The sequence below is a fragment of the Jaculus jaculus genome (genome assembly GCF_020740685.1).
Source record: "Jaculus jaculus isolate mJacJac1 chromosome Y unlocalized genomic scaffold, mJacJac1.mat.Y.cur SUPER_Y_unloc_3, whole genome shotgun sequence".
NCBI lineage: Eukaryota > Metazoa > Chordata > Mammalia > Rodentia > Dipodidae > Jaculus > Jaculus jaculus.
This window is the reverse complement of record NW_025423388.1, coordinates 565,888-573,777: the sequence shown is the minus strand read 5'-3', so window position 1 is coordinate 573,777 and position 7,890 is coordinate 565,888. Positions and strand designations below refer to the sequence as shown.

Below are 7,890 nucleotides of genomic sequence, written 5' to 3'. Positions count from 1 at the left end.
CAGTACCTCATAGCCTCATACTATTCAAAGGCCATACCAAATCCCTTGCTGCCCTCATGAAACTGAGTAACCACACCAGCAATCACCTAATGCCAAAGGGAAGCTCAAGACCCAACCCAGATTCTGCCCATGTTCTCGGAACTCCTGGATCCCTGTCTTCCATTCTCCTCCATTATATAATAGAGTATAAAAGGACTTTATGTTCTTAAAACATTTCTTATGGATCGAGCACCTTCAGGTGTATAATGTCAATTTTCCAGTTCAGTTCTGCAATCACTTATTACTAATCTCATTATCAAAATAAAGCAATGCCAAACGCAGACACAAACCACCTTGAATCAGGATGTGCCAAAAAAAAAAAAAAGAAAAAAGAAAAGAAAGAAAGAAAGCAATAGAAAGGAAGAAGAAAGAAAAAAAAAAAACTTTCAGACTCTTGTGATTACCAATTGGATCCTTCCACATCCTGCAGATATGTACTTTATCTACAGCATCCTACCATATGTCTGCAGAGTGAGAAAGCTGCCCTGAGCTTCTCAGGAAGAGAGGAGACAGATATTAAGACCATGAGGATTCCATTGCTAGCTGTGGCTCTCTGCTGCTTGGTGTGTGCTGAGAAGAAACCTCTGAAGGTACTGTGGCTACCATGAACTGACAGAGGGCAGGTGATCATGATCTCAGGTGAATGTCCCTTCTACAAGGGCATGAATCTGATTCAATAGAGCTCACCCTTCTGCCTGTGTTTTCATAGCCCAGTAATGATTCTCTTAATATTATTAAATTAGGTTTTACTTGATATGAAGGTGTGAAGAATAAAATACTGTGTTCTATGTAGTAGATTCCAGGTCAGCCTGGAAGAGACTGAAACCCTACTAAAAAAAAGAATTGTCAGAGATTATATCTTAGAAATCATTTAAAATTTATGCTATAAATGTGATTCCTTCCATATTTTATTTTGGTAAGGTTTTCTATAACTTGCCATGGAATACCTTGCTCTTTTCACTTTTATTTATTTATTTTTATTAATTAGTTTTGTATTCAGCAAATACAGTCAGTTTGGTACCATTATTAGGCTCATCCATGACCTACCGCCTCCCCATTGGACCCTCCTTGTTGAATTTCCCTGAAACCATGTTGGGTTAATTTTTGGTCTGCTTCAGTGCTGAGGTGTTGGGGGCCTCTGAGGCTCTGGCTCTCTGATTTGGTAGGAGTTGATCTTTCTCTATGTTGGTCTCCTTTCCCCTTTTGCTGTTATCAGGTTCATCAGGAAAACAGCACCCTTGTTTGTTTCGCCAATTTTTCTTACATTCAGCCAGGGGCATTTTGAGGTGTGATGGGGTGGCTCTCTCCTTAGGATCTACATATATCCGAAAAAGAGAAGCAGATTCTCCAAGGGAGAGCAAGTTAGCACCACTTTTAAAATGATACCATAGAATGGATGAGCACTCATAAATAGAGTTGACTTTCCTTAAATTCCTTTTTCATGTCCTAACGCATTTTTAGTATTTCAAGAAGACTGCGAATAGACAATAAAATAAAATATTAAGGAAAAATTTCAAGCACAACTTAAATAAATAAATAGCTAAGGTTAATCATTATGATTGGCCAAAAAATTACATACATTTCCATAAGGTGCAAATACTGCAGTATATCCCTTGGACTTAACTATATTTTCAAGGGAAATTATGACAATGTGCATGAATTTGAAACTACATCTCCACCCACAAGGATTTGATGCTAATATTTTTACGAGTAAAATCAGCTGCCATAGTCACAATAGATATTGATGAGAAAAGTTAGAGGAATGGCTGATGCTTCTAATTGAACATTCCCTTTTAGTTTTCAGGGAAATATCGCACGGTGTCCATAGCTTCACACAGGTTAATCGCAATAGTAGAGAATGGCCTGTTAAGGATTTACATACGTGAGGTGGAATTTTATGATGCTTATAAGGAAATGTTCCTCACTTTTGATTTGAGGTAAGAAAGATTTTTCTTGTGTGCAAGAAACCAAATGTGGCATTCTGGCTGCTACAAAGGTGGCAAATTTCCGGTGGGACACAGAGAACTGCTATGAAAAGTTGAGTTGCTGTCCATTCTTGAGAGAACCATGAGGTGTTTGCTTATGCTACATTTCAGTCCCTGCCAGGAGCCAGTTAAAATGCCATGGATAAATCTTAAATGACCAGAGATGCACAGCTCTAGCTGATGTTAATGATTTATATTAACTTTTTGAACGTGCTAAGAAAAATATGCTACCTGTCATGCCCATAACATGATAAACTCTAGAAGATCCAGTGGCTCTGCTTGGGAGTTTTTCAATACTTAGCAGAGAAAGCATACTATTTTCTTCTCCAAAATTAATCCATGACTTTGAAAATGACTTCGCATTCTTGAAACTCTTGCCTAACACTCTCAGGTAGTGTGATAATAGGCATATGCCACCACATGCAATTGGATTGGATAAGTCATGAATTAATTATCTGCTAAAATTCTTTAGTGTCATAAATTCTGGGTTACTTTCATAGACCTTACAATCAGGTACATATACGTGAATTTATTCACAATTTTTGTTAGCAGAATTATTTATACATTGACTTTAAGCAAATCCAGTGTGAAAAGGAAACACTCCATCTCCAAGAACTTCCTCCAACACTCAAAATAATCACGTGCTTAAATTTGAAGGACATTAGAAGCAAGGAAACTACACCTCACCATTGCATGGCACACACTTACCTAATAATGACCTTCCATAAAGTGATTGAAATTGTTAATATGTTCATGACAGTAGGGACAGTGTCTTACTGCAAAATCATTAACTCTAGAAATAAGAAAATTTCCCCAACTATTTTTGATTACATAGAAATTTGAAAGATACCAGGAATCTGACCTCTTTGCTTCCCAATTCAAAAAGTCTATAAGTTGTGGAGATGGTTCTGTGGATAAATTTGTTTAACTCTCAAGCATGAGGAGCTTAGTTTAGCTTGTTAGAATTTAAAAATCCATAGTTCTGAAAGTCCAGTGTTAGGGAAGCAGAGAAATGTTGACCACAAAGACGTGCCTATTATTTCCCTGAAAGATTCAGTGAGATCCAGGTTCAGCAAGAAAAAACTCAGCATGAGAAATAGGTCAATGAAAAACACAAACAATATTGACAGCAGGCTCACCATTGCACGACCCATAATTAAATCGATATTCTTAAAAGTATGCATGTGCATGATACATACACCTGAAGAAAGAAATTGACAATATCAGGACCACACTGGAAAGAACCCTTGTGAGCAGAATTTCAATTGTTTGAAATTGGCTCAGGGATATTTTGCAGAAGAGGGGGCGGAAAGAATGTCAGAGCCACATGTTGGGTCAGGATATGCAGAGACATTTATCGCAATAACTGTGGGCTAACTCCACAAGGCATGACCCATATACCTCAACAAGGAGGGGCCAATGGAGAGAGGGTAGGTCATGGATGAGCCTAATGATGGTACTAAACTGCCTGCATTTGCTGAATAGAAAACTAATAAAAAAAATAAAAGGGGAAAAGAAAAAAATTCAAAGACTACTCTCCTCTCTTGTATTAGGGTTTAACGTAAACCAAGATAGTTGCTCAATATTCAAGTGAAATCCAATGCATTAGCACTGATATGTAAATTTTTGGAAGGTGTCGTTATCAGGTGAGAAAGTATGAGAACAAGATGAACCAAAGATGAAGGATGACATAAATGTACGGGTACTTGCAGTATGCAGTGGATAAGTATAATTAGGAAATGAGAAAAATAAAACATTGTTCTTAATATGAATGGATGGTACTATTTTCTATGAGTTTGCTTACAAGCGAATATGAGGTATGCTTCTATTTCTTATAAAAAATATTGGTTGAGAATGTTCATTTTTAATTTTTTTCTGTCTGTTATAATAAAGTAATATGATTGGAACCCAGAAAGAAAAAAAATGTTTCACTTTGTTTTTTTTTCTCACAAATTAGTATGTTAGGAAATGTGAAGGATAGTTAGATTATAGATAGATAGATAGATAGATAGATAGATAGATAGATAGATAGAGAAAGAGAGAGACAGAACACAGCAATAGAATGTTACATATGGAATCAGGGTTGGTAACATGCTATTTTCACTTTCCTGGCCTGTACATTTCATACATTACAGATCTTAACACTGTGTTCTAAGTATATACATTCAAGATACAGTTAGAATTGCAAACAAAAAACATTTCACCAGAGACATAATTATCATACAATTTCTGAATAAATCCATAAAGACGTAGAAACAGTACTGGCAGACAGAAAACTAAAGTGTGAATTTACAGATGTCAATATTGCAGTCTTGGGCTGGAGAAATGGCTTACCAGTGAAGTCATTTGCGTGTGAAACCTAAGGACCACAGTTTGTTTCCCCAGGACCCCTCTAAGTCAGATGCACAAGGGGGCATTTGCATCTAGAGTTCCCTTGCAGTGGTTGGAGGCCCTGGCATGCCTATTCTCTCTTTCTCTGTATCTGCCTCTTTTTGTCTCCTGAAGAAACAAATAAATAATACATCAAAAAAATTCCAGTCTGATCCTCAGCATGAGGAGTGTGGCTGTCATTCCCCAATGCACCTGCACCTAGAATCCAATGTATGAGGCAAGGTTTGGCTGTCTCCATTAAAGGGCAAGGCTTCAGGCCATCATGGGATACAGACACTCCTCTCTGCTAGATGTGTTTCACACACAATCTGCTCCCCCAAAGTGAACTGTGCTGACACAGATTCAAGTGTACAGAATAATTGCATAAGAACTCTGTCAAGTAAATGAAGACAATGCACAGGGCAATCAGAGCGAGTTTTGCTCTCAGCATATGAACTGTGTATAATCCTTTTTTACTCATTCAGTAGTATGTTGTATATTTTGGATGCCTAATGTATTTCTTATAATTTCCCTATAGGCAAGATGGAGAGTGCCACCGATACAGACTCAAAGCACTGAATTTAATATATCTATTTAGCAATTTTAGTGAGTATCAGATCTTCGTGGGTGACTATGTAAAACCAACTGTAGAGTGCCTTCAGCCTCATGGCCATGTTGTTTACTATCTCTTGATCTGAGCCAGTGTTGAACAGAAGCATCTTACCACATGAGAATTTTATTGTTTCTCACACTTCCAGGTCATCCACTTCAAATATGGCCGAAATCAGAAGAGGTTATTGTTTTTAATGCCACTGACTTGTGGACCTTCCATGACCCATATCATACCTCCCCAAGAGTCTGGTTCCGTCATCTTGGTGGGGATTACAGAAGTAGGTATAATGGGTTTCAAAGATCTGTTGGTATTGTCTTTTCATATGAGCCAAGATGCTCACCTATATTCTTACACAGACCATTACACCACTTGACATTCTTAAAACGTTCTGTGCAAAGAAATGAGGAACATAACACATTCAAAATATAAAATGGTGTTTAGCGCTCAATTTCACATGAATGGATTTCTGAGGTCAACAAAAAATTCTGCTACTTGTTACGAATTCTACTTGTAAAATGCTCTGAAAAAGTGGATTATATTTTGCCTATGGAGTTTGGGAAAACCCTTTTCTCACATGGTTCTCATTGTGGGATTACCCAATTGTTGCATGGCCAAAAGGCATAGACATTTACTTTCAGATGTAGGAAACATATTAGAGCCCGTTGACATCAACTATGACCTTACAAATTTTAGTTTACAACGAATATTGGCAATTATTCTTTAAGTAATATAGAATTTAAATAGTGACATTGGTGTGTTCCCACTCTACCATAGTGGATAAAAACACAAATGACATAAAAACTAACACTGTTTTCACTCACAGTTGTAAAAGCAAGGCAAAGTCCTCCTAATGCAAACTCATACAGAGACCCCAGGATTTATGATTTACATCACATTGTAAGGTTGTCCTATGGGATTTGATGTGATCAATACATGACAGTTTATGTCCTCCATGATTTCAAGCTGTTGCATGTTCTTGATTACAATTTGTGGGAAATCCATGGACTGATGAAATGACTGCAATTTTATTCAGTATTGACAATGTACCCATAGGTACTTTGATCATTCATATAAAATGTCAGTATTTAGAGTTAATATTGTCCAACAAAATTCTCTCTAACTGTTTCCTTCTCAATATTTCATTCTGAAATGAATGAATGAATGAATCAATCATTTTTTTTTTGGAGAAGTGTTTTGAAATAGGGGCTGATCTTGAATTCACTATGTACTCTCAGTACAGCCTTTAACTCACAACAGTCCTCCTATTTCTTCCTCCTGAGTGTTGGAATTAAAGGCATGCACTACCATGCCCAGCCTAATAAATAAATATTTTTAAATAAGTAAATAAATATTTTAAAAGAGAGCTGGTGAGATGGATCAGAGGTTAAGGAACTTCAAAGCCCAAGGACCAAAGTTTAATTACTCAGTGCCCACTCAAAGCCAGATTCAGAGTGTATTCAGAGGGTACATCTGGAGCTCATTTGCAATGGTTGGAAGACCTAGCTTGACCATTCTCAATCACTCTCTCTCTCACTCTCTCTCCTTTCATCCCTCTCTCTATCTCTTTCACCCACTCTGCTAAAATATATAAACAAATATATTTTTAAGTATACACTATCTAGCCATAGTTTTTCAAGTTTGGGTCATTAGTTAATGCAGTTCCAGTATAGGATTTTTAAGGCAAACAAACAAAATGGCCACATATTTCCTTTTCTGGATATATCTACTATGTTTTTATCAAAGCTTAATCTGCATATAATTTTTTAAAAAATATTATTATATGAAGACTATGTTCTACCCAGACCCTTATTAAATGACTAATGTAGTTAATCTATTCCAGTAAGGTCATCCCAACTTTCATTCATATCACTGCTGTTCTTAGGCACTCAGCAATTAAGACTTTTATTATTTTTTAATTTATTTACTAAAGAGGGAAAGATAATATGGCAACTCCACCATCTCTAGTCACTCCAAAGAAACTCCAGATGTATGCACCAATTTCTACACCTCTCTGATGAGGGTACTGGGGAATAGAACCTGAGTACTCAGGTCTCAAAGGCAAGTGTGTTAACCACTAAGCCATCTCTTCTGCCCATTAGTTAGATTTTAAATGACCTTAATTTGAATGTGATGCAACCAAATAATTGCTCATGTGTCTGGAATTAACCACCTGGACTTAAAATTACCTCAATACATCCTACAATTATTAATCTTCATAACTTTTGTAAGTAGGATATTTGGTGTATGTTGAATTAGAGACAGTTTTTATTTACGATGAGGTGGTTGAAGTGGTAAATTTACTAAAATTGGAATGATACAGATTAGATCACCATGGCCCCTGTTTAAGAGTGGCAAACAAACTCTTGAAGCGGTCCATATTTTACTTAATTTTTTTATTCATTTGAGAGAGAAAGAGGAGAAAGAGAGAGAGAGAGAGAGAGAGCGAGAGAGAGAGAGAGAATTAGCATCCCAGGGACTCCAACTACTGCAAAGTCCAAATACATGTGCCAGCTTTTTCATTTGGCCTAAGTGTATCCTAGGAAATCAAACCACTGTTCTTTGGCTTTGCAGATGAATGTCTTTACCACTAAGCCATCTTTTCTACTCATGTGTCTCACATTTTAAATAAAAAAATAGACATATCAAATTAGTAGAAGATATGGTACTGTTGTCTAATCTTGAAAACATATTTCTTCTCAGTCCCAAAGGTGAATTGCTTCTCAGTGGATTTTGTCTCAACCAATTCAATGATATTACATTTTCACTATTTTTATGATCAATATAACCATCAAGATGTGTTTGTAGTTTTGTGTAAGTATTCAGTTTGATTATGTTTTGGGGATGTTTTGGTACTTTGGAGATGAGTTATGAGATGTGTATGCA

General features: G+C 36.6%; 1 pseudogene; it reads left to right on the top strand.

The window, feature by feature from the left end:
• The first annotated feature begins 7,276 nt into the window (after positions 1-7,276).
• LOC123457220 lies at positions 7,277-7,390 on the top strand (annotated as a pseudogene).
• The last annotated feature ends 500 nt before the right edge of the window (positions 7,391-7,890 follow it).